This window comes from Momordica charantia, assembly GCF_013281855.1.
Source record: "Momordica charantia cultivar OHB3-1 chromosome 6 unlocalized genomic scaffold, Mcharantia_2.0 BLBB01000006.1, whole genome shotgun sequence".
Classification (NCBI taxonomy): Eukaryota; Viridiplantae; Streptophyta; class Magnoliopsida; order Cucurbitales; family Cucurbitaceae; genus Momordica; species Momordica charantia.
Window position 1 is genome coordinate 30,567,475 of NW_028275164.1, and position 18,282 is coordinate 30,585,756.

An 18,282-nucleotide genomic window follows, 5' to 3' on the forward strand; every position below is an offset into this window, starting at 1 on the left:
TCACCGCATTCGCATTCATGCCCTTGGCTTTTAACTATAATGAAAAGCCTTTTATTTTAATGATTCCCAAAATAAAACCGACATGCAATGCGAGTTCCACCGATATCAAAGTTAAAAGACATTTATTTCTATATTTCTGACTAAAATATCGAAGTATATGCCAATAGCTAACTACTGAGTTTTGTACGAGTTTTGTAAACACATCTCACACAACTCAATATGAAGTAGAGCGAATAAATAAGGTTCAAGTGATAAGTTTGATGGTGTAGTGATAGAAACATGGGACCTTGTGGTATAATCTACCATGAGGTTTTGTGTTTGAGTTCTAAATTAGTTTGTGTTTCAGTCTCGGTTATAGAGATCTGGTAGCTTAAACCACACGACGTCTCGATATTGGGAATTTAAAAAAAGAAGTTTCATTTTCACCTTTAATCTAGAATCGTTTCAAAACAATATTTTACTTTAATTATTTACTCTTTAAAATTGTTTGAAGCTAAGCAACCTTCACCACAGTCTCCACCCATTCATTAGTTTGGATTTACTTTTGATGAAAGGCATGTAAATAAAAATAAGAAATTAAATGATTGTAATTTATATTTAGATTGTTGAGGTTGTTGAGGATCTCAGGTTAAAAGGATCAGAGATCTAACAAAAGTTTTTAACCGACATGAGTTACTCTTCTTTCATTGTCAATTAATTTTAATATAGAATTTCATGAATATTGATATGGTATTAGAGTTATTCCAAATGCTCAACCGAACATGGAACTTTATGAATATTGATATGGGTAAAAAATTGTTTTTGATCCAAAATGAATACTGATAGTTGATAAGCTTTGATTAAAGGTTAAAAAGAATAGATTTGCATGCTTAGTTAAGGGTTAACTTAGGATAAAACGTGTATGATCATGCATCTATCTTAGTAAAAATGTGCATATTTTGTGATTAAAGACTTGGACATTCAGTTATCGGTAAATGAAGGTTTATTGGTGTAAATATGTTGGTTTTTTAAAGAAAAGTGAAGATTGATGATCACACAATGCATCAGACACATCGCATGCCAAAATTTCCAACTTATTAGAGGAATGTGCTAACCAAATTACTTTGAAAGTTCCCGCTTCACAATGTTTAAGCCACATTCGATGCCTATATTATCAAATGTGAATAACCACTTTTGACCAAGTAATTGGTCCAAGATTTGGTCTCCTTTCCTAAGATCTCTACAGCTACTAGTTTTTCACAGCTTAATTCTTATGGATTTCTCAACACCGTGTTACCTCCCAAGCCTATAAATTGAGCTTCCATGGATCACTTCAAGACATCTCATTTTTCCATACTTTTGTTCTTCCTTTCTTCTTTGTTATCAACTTTAGTTTTTTGAGTTTCTTTTTCTAGAATTATTTGAGTTTTGTTCTTCAATTAAACTTTCTGCAATTATTCTTTGTTTATTTTATTGCAATTCAATTTTGTTATTTCTTTCAAATTCTAATGAAAATGCTTTCTTTTGTTATCTTCTCTTGTTATTTCAATTCTTTTACTTGAGTAGCTAACTTATTTTTTCAACCATCCTATGAATGATTTAGTTCATCTATTTTAAATTACATCTATCAGTGAGCACGATGTATTACGCTCTCTTTGCTTATCTTGATTGATACAATTTATATAGTTGATTTTCTTGTTGGCCACTTGTTAAATCACATTAATTTGAATTTAATTCTGAAAAGGTCAGAGTCAAACAAATTTCTTCAAGGTAGAACGGGAAGTTACTTAAAAATAAGAACTAAAACAAGATCCTAGACATAGGCTCTAGGTACTCGACTCCTTCTAGAAAAGTCAGGCCGATCGCCTTGGCTAAAAAAGAATAAATCTCAGTCAATGCGAGGGGTAGGGAGCGCCCGCCCTATCTAAAATGACGAGCGGCTCGACTGTTTGGCAAGTCGGTCGATGGGGGTCCGTATCTCCCCAAATCACTGATTCAAAGCTTGAAAGCGATTTAGCTTAACACATGCAAGTCGAGCTGTGATTCACTAACAGACATGCGTCAAAACCAAATGACTCAGGGCACCCAATCGGCAGCGTTGGGAGACCTCGCCTCCTGGGTCGACGTGTGGAGTTTGCTGGTGAAGTTCCTGGGTTGGTTTGGCCAAACGTAAGTTGGAATTTGATTTATTTAGGATTCTAGTGTTTCATAAACATATGTAAACACTAGTCTAAGCTTCTAAACAAACTAAAAGCGGTATGGAATAGGAGTTGAACTAGTTTGCATGAATTGAGCATAATTACGGACACATTTGATAGTTGTAATTCATCTTTTTAGAACTAAATCTTAGTAGGGGTTGAACTTTTTAATCTTTGTATTTTTAATGGTGTTTCCAACAATTTCACCACTTTTTATTCCAAAATCCGATTGTTCATTTAAACAATTTACAAAATCAATTTTAAAAGAAAACTAGTCCCTCAGCAGAACAATAGTCCATAAACCAAAATAAATCAAAGCGAAAAGTAAATAGATTAAAATAATATTTCTAACCTAAAATGTGGCCAACTTTGTAATAATAGTAACTTTTTAATTAGCTAATTTTAAATAAATAGATTAATGTATGACTAGAATCACGTGTCAATAGAACATTCTTATTTCAAACGAAAGAGAGAAGAGATGGAAAGAAAGTAGAGGAAAATAGAATAGGCATGGATATTTTTTTCCTTATAAAAATAAAAGATTTGAAAAGAGGAAAGAAAAAGAAATCAATAATATTAGGCTTTTTGCCTCCTTCGGTTCGAAAAATAATATTAGTTCCTATATTAGTGATCTCTATTTTGTATATTAAATTTTCAAACTTTTTTATTCGACATATTTTACATTATATTAATTAAAAAAAAAAAGCCTTTGTAAGAAGCTTCCTATACATGGGAATATTTTCCCTTAAACTATATACTTTTTTTTCCTTTTTTTTATTTATTTAAAAGTTGGGTTTACTTAAATTTCCTACGAGAAGCTTCAAGGAAGTTGTATTTTCTATGTCGGTTTGGATTATTCCATATTCTACAAGAGAATTCGAGAATTTTAATGGTTTGATAGCTACTTTCATTATATATTAATTTATAATTTAAATGAACTTCTTGAGTTCGATTATATTTTCAAAACGTCTATTTCAATTTTTAATTTCTTTTAGGTACGGATTTTGATCTTTTTTCATTTTTATAGTATTTGTTTTAGTTTTTAAAATTTCAAAAACTAACTATTATCTTCATTGCTATTATTTTTCTATGTGATTTCTACGCACCCACCGAGCAGATAATCAAGATGAAATAAGAAGACAATATAATTAAAAATAATATTCATAAAATGCTTAGAATTTATAATTTTAGTCTAATTTACCCCACTTTAATGTTTAGAACTAAATGATTATATACCTTAAAAAAAGGTAGGATTTAAAATTTTCTCTCTCATACAGAACTTTTTGGCTTTTTTTTTTTTTTTACTTCGGGATATAGGAGGGTTCGAACATGGATCTTGAATGTCAACATCCAAATCGTTGCCACCGCGCCAACACCTGAAGGTGCAACTTTGTGGCTCCTCTTGTTTTTACCCGATGCTTGTTTTGGTCCTATGTAGCTTCAATATCTATATATGTCAACACATTAAATACACATTTGAAGTCACATTATATCTTATGACAATACAAGAATAAAAATAGTTATTTTTTTAAGTTAAATACTAAATTAGATATTTTAAAAATTAAAGTAACCAAAATGAATAAAATACAAAATTTAGGATTGACTTAAAAACTTCAAAGACAAATTATACAAAAGACCCCGGAAAAAATGACTTTGGCTTCAATTATGTATCATAAAAAAGGAGATGATAGTGTTATTGTAGATATTAAAAGTTGAATGAATGAGTTTTAAAATAAATAAATGAATAAAAAAATTTATGGGTTAAAATGAAAGTTTTGAAAGGATAGGAATGTAATTGAATCAACCGCATTTTATATAATTAAATTAAATTAAAATAAATTTAAAAGTTTAAGGACATAAATAAGATTTTAACCTTTTTTTTATTAAGTAAAAACACTAGATATGAATTTAGTTAAGTGATTAGAATCTTTCCCCACTTTTTGTAATGGCTACGAAATCTTACATTTTTTTTCTCCAAAATTATTTTTCAAATTTATCTTAAATTTACAAAATATATTTTTTTTTATATATAGAAACAACAACGTATAAATGGAAAATAAAAATAATGAAATTGACCGGCAACGATTAGATCAAATATTCGACAATATATATATATTTTAGATTTAAAAGAATTTGATTTTGAACATCCTATTATAATTTTTTTTCTATAAATTGACATGTATAAAAAGAATTTCAATTTTATACATGATTCAACGAACTTTTATTTTTAAGATAGATTCGAAACTGGGCGGCCGGGGGCTGAGCACGCACTGTGCCGCCACAAGAAATTTGACGATTAAATCCCTATTTAAATCAAGTAGTGTTGAGTCAAGCTAGAGTAAAGTTTCACGAACAAAGGAGACTCTACTATTATATAGATTTGTTAGAGTGACATTGAGACTTAGGCTATCAATAAACTTTTAAATGTCGATGTCGGTAGAAATGTCGAGATATCGATTTTGTAAAAATATCATGTTGATGAATATTTCTGTAAAAGTTAGAGAAATTATAAAATCGTAAAAGATATTTAAATTTACAAATAGATATTTTTCTATTTCTAAAGAAGTTAAAAACGATTAATATTAATATTACGTGTATATTATTGACGTTTTGTTAATATTTTTCATATTTTACCGATTTTTTTTTTGGTAATTTAATTAAAAATATTGATTTACCTTTTACGTCGATGTTGAACTCATAAATATCGTCGTGTCGATAAATATCTAATATCGTAACTGTCCGATTTACGTACGAACGGATTCATCTGTTTCAAACCAATTTGATCCAACTTAGTGCCGCATTGTGACTAGCTAGCATTCGTCCACCCGGACAAGCATTTTCTTATCCATAACAAGTGAGGTTTCTAATGCGCCAACCATATTGAGCTGTATTCATTTTAAATTGTGTAAATCCCCGATTGGAAGAGTTTGTAAATCCACTCAGTGAGAGAATTTGTTAATGTGCCTTTTTTAAGTTTCAAATATTATAACGGTTTGATAATCAACTATGGGGAGGATCGGATTTGTTCTCAAATAGAGTAGTGTAACGGTTGGACTTGATCTATAAAAAGAATCGAGATATTTTATTCAAATTTTTAAGAGGCGTTTGGGGACTAGAGTATGTCGAGTTTTACCAAAGCACGATAAAATTATAGTGTCAGCTTTGTTTGATTTTTTGAAGAAAATTAATTTTAAATAAAAATAAAGTACCACAATTTTTCGTGATAGGACGTGTCTTTTGTAAAGGGCACAACATTATATGATAGAACATGTCGACATAACTTTATATGAAAAGACGTGACTATTTGAAAGACCACAAATAAATGTGGTTTATTTTTAGTTTGGAATACATTGAACCTATCTCTAGAAACAATGGTTCATAATACTTTGGGTAAGAGGAATAAAATTGTCTTAAGAAAACAACGCTACTGTTGGATTCAGATTGTTCAATTTTATATTTCTGATAGTAAATCGAGTAATTTCTCCATACTGTTTTAACAATTCTCTAACAAAGTAAATGATATTGATATGCCTAAATTAAAAAAAAAAATGAGTATAATCAAAATGAAATGAAAAAAATGTTCTTCGTTAAGGCTATAAATTGTTTGTATTGTACTTTAAGCAAATAAGACTTCAATAAAAGGTCTATGTGTTCTTCCGCTAAATATATATGGAGTACTCTTGAAGTTATCATAAGGGACAAATCAAGTTAAAGAGTCTAAAATTAGCATATACTTGTGCGCTGAATAGTTTAAAATTGATGCTAAGGAGGCTATTACCTATATATTAACTTGATTTACTAACATTATAAATGCCTCGACGAGTCTTGGTGAAGAATATGCAACCTCCAAAAATGTTGGGAAAATCTTAAGTATCTACCTAGGAATTGGGAAACAAATGTGAACTAATCCAAGAAGCAAAAGATCTCTCCAAACTTTCCATGGGAGGAAATCATTAGCTAGCTTTATTATGACACATAAGATTACTGTGAAATTGCACTTGGAAGATGAGTACCTTAAAGAACATCTCTTTGGAAGTTGACTCTAAAGATGTGAATGTCTTTAGAGACCATCTCAATTGGAGTTCGACTCAGAAAATTCATTACATGAAAGACTGAGAGGTGTGGGAGCTTGGCATTCCACTTCATGCTCAACTAGATCATTAGTCGGTATATTAGGTCCTCTTTGATGTCGTTTTTCCCTACGCTCTGGTCCATCCAAATGCCTGACTCGATAGGCATTGGTGAGATTTTGTAGGGACCTTCTACCAAGATCAGTCATGTTTGGTAAATTATTCTGAAAAGGGAAAAAAATTATTATCACATGAAAAGATATATGGTTAGCCATGTTAAACAAGTTATATGTCTAATTATATCTAATTAAAAACCTTTATATATGATTAAGAAAATAATAAATAAATTCTTACCAAATAATTATATGATGCTCCTGCTCTGGTGATGTATCGTCTAGTAATGCTATAATACCAACAGTAGTATCTAGGCTCAACATCTTCATCCCGGTTTATATGTTGCCCCTGAATGATAACATTATGTCGATTTTCCCACTCTGTAATTTGAGGAGCCAAATGACTAACCCAACTTCGTTCATGTCTACCACGTAGGTCATATGTGTGCAGTTGCATATCTGTATTGCATTGTGCAGGAATATGTTGCATCCACCCAAATTGACGCATTACACGATCTGGAAGGTGCCACTCTACTGCAAAAAAACATATGAGTGGGCTTCTAGTCGTCCATATATGACGACCATTGAGACAATATTCGGGTAATCTTTCTATTAGTTGCATATACGACTCCCAAATAATCTGCATCATTCTTTAACATAAATGCGCAAAAAAATAAAAATAAATGTTAATAAAAATAACGTATGAATATAATTTAAGCATACCTGATCAGGCATAAGTGTATCTACATATATCGATATTGGATCAAAACATGTGTAGTTACTTCAGTGACACAAAATTCATCATTCCATCTCCCCATTATAAAAAATTGAATATTAGTTTTATTGTGACACAATTAAAACATACAAATAAAGTTTTTAAATTAAAAATTCAAATTTCATACCGTACTGCTAATGGCCTATCTCCCAAGTTATTCTCATATCGATGTAGCCTCCGAGGTGCTAAGGTGGGGAATCGATCCCATGCCCAAATTTGAAGCAATATAAGTGGACCTGCTATATCTTGTGCATCAATAATTGAAGCTTTGCATAGCTCTCTATAAAGCCATGCAAGACAACCTGCCCCCCAACTATACTGTCCTGCATCCTCAAAATCTGCTAGGAGAGGTAGGTACATGAGGTGAACTCTACTATTAGACTTACCTGGGCATACCATACCTCCGATAAGTGTAAGAATGTACGCTCGAGCATAACGCTGAACATCATGTTCATTAGCATTCTCTGGTAGATGGGCAAAATTATTAAATTGGTTAGCTAGCCATGGCAAGCTAAGGCGACCTCCTTTTAGAACTACATGTTCTGGTGTAACTCCTAGTAAAACAGTACAAATATCTTTCCAATTATGCTGAATCGACCCAGTCAAAGCTTTCCCATCAACTGATAGTCCAAATTGGATGGCCACATCCTGTAAGGTGATGGTACACTCTCCATGAGGCATATGGAATGTGTGTGTCTCTTGTCTCCATCGCTCCACCAAAGCAGTGATTAAATGTCAATCTAATTGGATAAAACTAATGCACGACAAACCATAAAATCCAGATTGTCGTAGATAAGGCTCAATCCGAGGGTCTGGTCGTGTCATTCTATTAATAACAGCCTCGCGACGTCTACAATGTAAAGCATTAGTATACTCGTCCTGCCAAACCAACTCAGATCGATGGTTGGCCTGAAGGTATAAAACAGATTGATCAAACGGTCCTGTGCTAATATCATCCTTCATCTAATAAAATTTAAATAAATTTAATTAAATATCGTCCTCAATAAATAAATTATTAATAATGTGAATTAGGCTAAATATTTAATAAAATGTTACAACCTGTTTATGAAATAAATATTACATACATAATAAATTAATAATTTTGGATTTAGGATTAAGTTTTGTGTAGATATTTTCTATTAGCCACAATTTTTAAGGTTTAATGTTTGAGGGTATAAATAGAATCTTTTGATATATTTCTTTCTTCAAATTTTTTTTTCTTTTGAGTAGGTATTTTGATGTGTTTCATTGAATATGTAATATGAATATAACAAAATCTCATCACTTTATGGAATAATTACAGTATTAAGAAAAATATGTAAATACAGTAATAAGAAAATACGTGATTGGTGACTATCTTCTTTTTAATTTAAAATTAAACTCATGGTCTATGTTGTTTAAAAAAATAAAAAATAAAAAAATCATGGTCTATGTTTTAAGAACTATCCTCGATATTTAGTGTCTCTTTTCTTTTTTATGTTACTATAATTTAAACTTTTTCACACGCGAAATCATATAAATCAATCAATAATTCTCTTATAACTTAAAATTATGACATAATATATATTATCTAATTAATAATCATGATGTACTAATTACTTATATTTTTATTTTTGATTTTTATTTAAAAAACCTATTTAGATAAACAAAACTATATGCCAGCCTAGATTGATTTAATAGAAATTGAATTTAAGTTTTTCATAGCAAGTTATTATTACTTTATTTTATTTAAGTGCAATATTTGGAGATAGAGATTCGAACCTATAATATTTTAGTCGGAGATCGTGTGGCGATATGGGGTGAAAAAAGGAAAGTCTTTTAACTATATTAAAATTGTCAATTATTATTATTATTATAGAGGAGAATTACTAATTAATTCTTATTAGGGTATTTGATGTGACTCAGCAGTCACCACACACATGGAAAACCACCAGCCTTCCCTTGTTTTTTTCTTTTTATATAATATAAATCACATTTTGGCACTATCTTTAAACATCCACATATTTTTCTTTTCAATCTTTGAATTTTTTTAAATATCATAATGTTCTATTTCATTATTTAATTTTGTATAAAAAAATTATATTAATTATTACAGTAAATACTATTCCACCTCATTTTATCACTACTCTTCAAGTCATTATAATATTTTTTCATGACCCTTTTAAATTGCTAAATTGCATATTTTATCTTTTATCTCTCTTCTAGGATGTATTAACTTTTTAATAAAATATATTAAATGAATAATAAAATTAATTAATTATAATTTAAATAATAAATAAGTAAATAAATTTAATTAAAATTGCAAGTAATAAATTATTAATTCATATATCGAAAAAAAATTTAACAACCAACCTAACCATTTCACTCAAACCTGTTATAAACTTCATTTACACACTTTGGTTACACTTCGAAAAATATTTTAAAAAATCAATAATAAAACTAATTAAATATTTATTTCACACAATAATTATTCAAAAAGAATTTAGATTAATAATTCTATCAAATTATTCATACTCAAAATATTAGTTACTAAATAAATATTATACATTTTTAATCAAATATATAAATAATTTAAACTTAAACTAATTTATTTCAAACAGGTTTATTTCTCTAAATCCATAATTTCATCAAACTCTCTTTACTCATCCAGTGTAAATGTCAAATTAACCTAATTAATTAGAGAAATGTATTTCATATAATGAATGAATTTAACCATTTTTTTAGTTAGTTTGGATTGAAGTTAATAACTTTTAAATAATTATTATTTAAAATGTGTTAACTTTTTAATCAAAATGTATAGGGATAAAATTAAGCAAACAAATGTATTAATTTTTTCCTGTTGATATTGAAAATTATCTTCCTAATTTTATAAGAAAATAAAATTTTTAACTATTTTGATCAAATGATTAATATATGAAGTATTTATTATTTATTATAAATTCAAAATCTACCAAAAAAAAAAACACTAAGCTTAAGTTTAACAAAACAGTATCTAAACTGACAGACTCAACAACTCTATTTTTGTCCAAACTTTAAGAAATCCAGACTTCATAAATCTATTATTTCACAACCACGCACTGACTTGACAACTCATACTTAATATAGCCAAGTTTAATCAATTTCTCACGCATGCGAACCAAATACCTCAAAATTTTAGAATTATGGAAGATTTTAAAGTTTAGAAATTAGATGGTAAGATTTAGAGTTTAGGATTTATTATTAAAATATATTGTCGCAAATACTTATAAATAAACTAGGAATTACTCAAAAAAAAAAAAAAAAAAAAAACTAGAAAGATAATACTTATTTGAAGTCGTGAGTTTGAATGAAACAAACTTAGTTGCATATTACTAGACAATATTACTGTAAATACTTGTTTAAATATTTAAAGTTTGGAGTTATCCCTGGTGTTTGTGAAACAAAATCTTTTTTTTTCTTTTTTTTTTTTGAGATAAAACAAAATCTGTGTTGAGAATAACTTTTGGTTCCTATAAATCTTCCTTTAAATGTTCAAATGAAACAGCAAAATCACAAAAACCGACTTCTATAAGCAAAATAGAAAAAATAAATAAATAAAAGTTTAACACTTACCAAAACTGCCGCCGGTGGGTGAAAGGATGAGACGGCGGAGGCAAGACCGGAAGAGTGGAGAGAGTGGCGGCGGAGAAGAAGGAAAAAAAGATGCGGCGGCGGAGAGGGAAGAAAAAAGAGGGGAAATTTAGGGTTTTAAAACGGAGGATGCGTAGTTTGAGAAGACGCGTTTGAATAAGTCAATCTTTTTTGTTCACTACATTTTAGCACGTTTAAAATTACTACTTTCATGGTTTTTTCATTATGTATATATGTATAAATTTTTTTTTTAACACCCTGCTTTTTTCATTATAATTACTTAATACACCGTGTAGAATAATTTTTCGAATATATGTTATTAATACGATAATTTTAAAATCAAATATTAGTCATTTAAAATAATTTAAAATAGTATATACCCATACATTGAAATAATTATATAAAAGTTGTTGAAGTAGTTTTCACAATTCACTTATCAGTAAATCTCTTTTACTACACTCATTCACAAATATGAGGGATGTAATGTAGGTTAGAATTGTCCAAATCGATCCGATCGACATAGCAGTTCCTAAACCGTCAATCAATTGATCGACAAGGATCATAAACTCCAAGAGCGACTGGCGTTCATATATTAAAAAAAATTATATGTATTAAAATTAGGAGAGTGACTCTACCTCATGAATCACATGGTTCGCACTTATTTTTAAAATTTTATTTTATTTTTTTGCCAACGTGATTCATGCCTTGTATTAAGGAAAAAAAAAAAGTTTTCATGCTTTTTATTTTTCTTTTTTACTCTCCATTCCCTCTCATTTTTCGTATTTCTTTCAAAATTTTCCCTACTATTCTCTCTCCTCTCTTAATTTATTTTCTTATCCATTCCTTTAGATTGAAATTAAAGATGACAAATTAGTATATAAAAATCTAAGAAAAACTAGTAAATATATTTTTGGCGTAGTGGCATTGCGTGCGCCAGCCCTCTAACACCCCCAATTCTTGCACACATTTGAGTGTTTTTTAATTTTAATTTTATTTATGTTGTTCGTAATTTTTCATGATGTTTCACAACTCGGGATTTTCCATCATTTTTCATATTCAGATTTTATGTGATTTTGTAGAATTAAAAAAAAAATCCCATCAATTTTATTATTAAAGAATGAAAAGAGATTATAAAATTTGACGAATTTAAAATAAAAAGTTGAAAAGAATGAGAAATTTCAAATTTTCTATTCAAATATGTCAATTTTAAAAAAAATGAAAAGGAATATCTATAGCATATATAAAAGGCATGATCTGGAGAATTTTTTTTTTTACCGTTTTTACCCTTCATTTCTTATACTTTTGAATATTAAGTTGGACGCAAATTGGTCATTTTACATGCAACTATTGAATTTCTTATAATTATTATGAATAAATGTTTATTTGATAGGCCCAATTTTGCCTCTTTTATTTTCCGTTGATTTTCTTTGATACTTTTGGTAAGAAGTTAATGTTTTTTTAACTTCAAGTAAGATCGTGTTTAATATGCTAATAATAGTTGATTGCGGTTACAAATGGATATGTGGAAGTTGAAAGGGTAAATTAATTGCACATAATTATAAATTTAAACATGCGACATATTGTCCTTCCCGGATCCTTTCATCTTCCTCTATACTTCCCTTTGGTTCTATACTTCTTCTATATAAATATTTATCCTCTCTTTTCTCATGACAACAAAAGAATCAAGAGGTTGTGGATGAAACAAAAGGAAAATATTTCCAGTTCGTGTGAAAGTATGGCGATTATTTTCCTTCTTTGGCAAGGACAACTACAATGTACGTATGGATGATTGAGAGAAGAATTGATAGTGAAGAGAGATGTACTAAACAAATTAATCCTCAATCACATCAAGGTGGGATGAGTCGATGGTAACAGTTAGCTTTTTCGAAATTTATCATTGTTCAAATTGAAACAAATTGTAGATTGCATTGTGTTGCGATGTCAATACGATAGAATTTATTTATTTATTTATAGAAAGTAAAACTTTTGATTTATGTGTTATGCTCAGAAATATTTGTATAGAATTATAGCAAAAAAATAAATTTGTTATTTCCACCAACTTTATCAAATTGAACTAGAGATTGAACTAGAGAGAGTTTTTTTTAGGGTTTCCTTCTCCTCATTATTGCCTTTATTTTTCACGGGCGAATAAACAAATTTAGGAATTTAGTGTTAAAAAATTAACAAACTTAAAATATAATATAATGATAATAATTAAGGAAAAGAAATAGCAAATTAAGAACATTATAGGTTGGTAATATAAAATGTGATCAAGAGCTTTTGAGAAAAAAGAAAAATGCACAAAATATAACTTTTACGTTAATTTTATCATTCTATTTAAAAAAAAAAATCACTATTATTAGGACAATTTTGATTTCTAAATACAAATATCTCTCTCATTTATTGTCTCTATAGAGGTGTCTCTCTCATCCAGGTTCCTCCAATTAATACACACCCTCTATATTATTTTGTCAATTATTTTTTTTTCTCAAATTAATTTTTTCATTAATTATTGAATCATCAAAAGAACTATTAATTATTGAGTAAAAATAAAGAGGTAAGATAATATTAAAAATTAAGATATGGTAGGTCAAGTTTTGTCTCTTTGTTTTTATATTAATTGAAAAAATTATAGTTGTTTTTAATTATAATTAATAATAAAATTTCACAGAACTAAAATATGTAAAGTTTTATTTCTATAAATTAATTAAAAAAAAGTTGATGTTTCGGAAAAAAAACCATTAAAAAAAGTTATGGCTTATTTATAATTATAATTAATAAGTTGAAAAGTGGAAAAGTTTGGTAACTCTTTCCCCTACAATTATATAAACAATTGTTATTTTTTTATTATTTCTATAATATTTTGTCAGCCAGAACTTAGAGTTTTTCTTTTTTCTTATGTCTTGATTTTTTTAGTTAGATTGTTTGAACCTTCCATTTTTAATTTTTCTTTTAATTATAATGCAACGTGAATAATTGTTACTTTTTATAGACGATTTATTATATACAATAAGTAATTTATTAGAAAAACCCAAAAATGACATATTTACTTTCTTTTCAATGACTCAAATAAGAAATCAACATAAAGTTTTATTTCTTTTAGAAATTGTTATTTTTTGAACAAAAAAGGTGAAAATTTAAGAATATGTGTTAAATTATTTATTCTTTCTTGGTGTATTTCACTTATGAAAAATTTTTAAGTAACAATGTTTCTCAATTTTTTTAGTCACTAAATTTGGGTGATGGGATTTACTACAACGTCATAAGTGGAGAATAACATGTTGGTGAGATAAAAACGTTGAGAGAAAAAAGCCAAATTGTAGTAAACTTTTTAATTGTTTAATTACTTTTTATACTTTTAAACTCTAAAATAAAACTATGAAATTTTTCGTGCATCGCACGTGTTTCTGACTAGTAATATATAAGTTTGTGGGACATTTAAACCTCAATTTTAAATTGTGTAGCCACCCTCCATTATTTTGAACTGAGAAATATTTTTTTCTATAAATTATTGTATTGATATTGTTTTTCTTCTTTTAATATCATTTTTTTTATATTCAATTATTCTTATTTATATATTTTTTTTATCTAAAGATGTTTGGGATTTTGAATTTGAAATAATGGATAGATTGCATGTTACACCCGTCACAACAAATAAAATGGAATAGTGTTCCGAGTATCGATCCATAGGACTAATTAAGTCTTGTTTAAATAAATAATGTTGATCGGTGACTTTGTAATTGAATTTAAGGTAACAAATATCAAGAATTGTGTTCGTTTTGATGTTTAAAAACTTAATGCAATAAACCTAGCCTATTTACTTCAAATTAACAAAATTATCCAAAATGTTTCCAACTAGGCGCCAGACGCCTCTCGAGATTTTCGTCGATTCTACTTTGCCTTCTTATGTCTAAGTGATTTTGAAGGTATAGATTCACTCCTAATATGCCTATTAGAAAAGTGAACTTATTTTAATAAAAATCAATTGTAACCTTGGGTCGAGGTCCTATATCTACGCTACCCGAACGAAATTGTCTAAAGCATTTCTTTCCAAAATTAAATCATTTAAGTTATGAAAATATATCAACCTTTTCAAAATTGTTGTTTGGTTAAAACATTAATTGTCCAAATCAATTTTTAACTTTATAAAACAACTTTAAATGATAAATAAAGGGTTTTGGGGCTCAATAACCATTTTAAGAAGCCAGTTTTTTACCCATTTTTTTCAAAACATATGTTTTCTAATTTTGCTGACATATCTTTAATACCAAATTACTTTCATTATCCCTTCACTCAAATTTTTTTTTGTTTAGATTTCTTTTTCTTATTCCCTCCATTTTTTTCCAGAATTTTTTTCACTCTCCCTATTTCCCTCTCTCATTTTCCGGATTTTTTCTCTCTTCTGCGACGCTATTTTTTTCTCATTATTCTCTTATTTATTGGGTTTCTCTCTTCTTCTTCTCTGTTTTTTCAACCATAAAAATTAATTTTTATCTCTCTTCCTCACACCCTCTTTCTCCCTCTCTAAAAATAGGTTTCCTCCCTCTTTCTCACACCTCACTCCAGGCCTACATCTATCTATCTAGTCTCTTCCCTCAGACTCCACCCAATCTTTCTCTCTCTTCTTCACATCCTTCACTGTCTCTTCCTCACACCCCTTCTACAAAATCTAGCGACTTTTTCTCTTCCTCTTCCTCAAGAGTGAGATTGAGACCGTAAGTGAGATCGTGATCGAGATCGAGAGCAAGAGCGAGAGCGAGAGTTTGAGCGAGATCGAGAGCAAGAGGAAAACAGCGAAGCCATCGGTGCCCAATAAAAGGAAAACGGAGCTGTCCATGGTCGGATCTTGCTCTCGACGGTCGGATCTCTCTCTCAGACGATCTTATTTTTAAAGAGAGAGAAAGTGTGTCTATGAAATTAATTGAGTTTTTGTTCCCTTCTAAATCTTATTTTAGAGAGAGAGAAAGTGTGTATGAAATTAATTGAGTTTTTGTTCCATTCTAAATCCTATTTTTAGATGGGAAGAAGGTGCGTTTATCAATTTAATTTGGTTTTTATTGATGTTTTTGAGAAAAAAATTGAACGACAATGAGAGGAAGAAAAGAAAAATGAAGAGAGAGGAAGAATGATGCTTTTTTGAAGATATGGAAAAACAGGGAGGGAGAGGGAATAAAAAAGGAGTGGAATGATAGTGAAAATAATTTGGTATCAAATACATGTCAGCAAATATTAAAAAGTAATACTGCATTGGTAAAAGGGCTATTCAGCCCAAAAATCGAATGATAAAAGAAGATAAAAACATCTTTTGCCTTGTTAGATTTTTAAAAACTTTAGCTAATCATCTATGGGCTTGGGGAAACAAATTTAGCTTTGTAAAGAGAGAAAATTGAGATAAGATTAATGAATTTGATGGAATTAATTTAAATGGAGTTCAAAACTTACCACTAAAATGTAACGAGATGAAAACTAAGTATAAACTTGAAATAAACTAAGCCTTATAATAACATACAACTAAAAGACTAAATTAGGAAAACGAAATAGGCTTAAGAACAAAATAGTAAAAAGTTGAATTTATCACTTTTTGATGATGATTGAAGTGAAGGAGACTACTGAATTTATGAGGAGCTCAAGGTAGTTAGGGAGCTTTTTCGTGGAGAGTTATCCCTTCAAAATTTCTCCAACTTAATTTTTTATTGAATAGACCTTCTTGCATGGGTAACACGTGGAGGGGTTAGGAGAGGTTGTCAAACACATCAAAACGTTCGTTTCACATTAAGGCCAATTTCGATATTGGACAAGGCGTCAGTCCCATAGCTCGGTAATTTTCTGCACAAAATCATGATTTTTGTTATGAATCAACTCAAAATATTATAAAAATGTCATATATGCATGTATAACCGAAGATAACTCTTAATGGAAGATTTTGGACATTAAACTAGATCTAAAACATAGTTTCTGAGTGTAAAATAATGGAAGACAGCACCTAACCAACTTCTTTTTAACCTTGAAAACAAGTAAATCAAAAGAAGTCAACAATTTGGAGATCAATTGTCCATGATACATTTTTATTAACTTTACATTATATATACTATAAATTTGACTATTTTAAGTTATCTAAAATATAATAGTTAGTAAAAAATTGGACTATAATATAAAATTGTCATGTTTTAATTGCTTTTTATGCATATAACTATATCATTCTTATTTTATTTTTATTAGTGTTCTTCTAGATTTAATTTGGAATATAAATGGAGAAATATTAAATCGATGAGGTCATTATTTTCTAAAGTAATGTTGGGCTCGAATCTAAATATTGGATGTCAACACCCAAATCTCTTGTCACTACGCCGATACCATGAGGTGCCTTAAAACCTAACATTGTATGAATATTTAGTCTCTCAATACATACTTACTCCTCTATTTCGAAAACTCTAAAACTTCATATATTTTTTTTCAATCCTACTTTTCTCTACTAAATCTTAATATTTTAAGACTAAATTACAGACTAAATTACATCTCATATCTTAAAAATATAAACCAAATGAAAAATCAATTAGGGCTCTTTTTTTTTCGGATGAAAGCCGGCTTAAATTAAAATCCAGTTTCTACCGATATTTAAAAAGAAACAAGTAATAAATAAATCGTTTCACCATCCAGAACTTAACTCAACACATATATCCAATCAATAGGCCATGAATTCGAATCTCCAACTCCTACATGTTATATTACGAAAAAAGACAATCATTTCAAGAGCGTAACTTAAGAATTTTTAATTAATGAAAAAGAAAACTCCCTAAAATAAACCATACGTAGATTTTTATTTCACTAACCAAGTGTTCCAAAAAAGACAAATGAACAAGGGGCTTTTTCGTAATTATACACGTCATCCATATTTTAAAGTCACGAAAAGCATTTTATTATTATTATTTTTTACAATAAGACCATAAACCTAATTTAGTAATTAATTAATTTTAATAAAGCATCCAATTAGGTGCTTACTAGTGATTTCATATGAGATTTGATTAATGAAAAAGAAGCAATGTTCCCCACGTCTTAGTTTAAAGTTGTTTGGAGGTGACGCATGCACTTAATTTAATTTCAGCCATCCAAACTTATTAAAATTGCAAAATTACAGTCCCCACTAAGTTTAATAAACTCATTTTTATTTCTTTTGAATTGTTTTATTTTAGTTGAGTCTTTAATCAAACTTGGTAGGTTTATGGAGATGATTGTAGAGTAGGATGCCATTTAGATGATCACTTTGTTTGAAAAAAATAAATTGGGAGGATCTGATGAAGTTTTATTTGACACGTTATAGTGATCGGGAGTCGTGTTCTATTTTACGTATTCTTCCTTTCTTTTTGTTAGATAACCACTAAACAAAGTCATAGATTGAAATGCCAAAAACCTATATATCTTAATTATAATATTCATAAATATTATTATTTGTTGATGCGAGATTCTGGACGAGTTGACGTAGACGCAGTGGAAGTTGAACTGCCTCGTGGAACTGAGGTGGAGTAGCGTTGTTTTTGCTG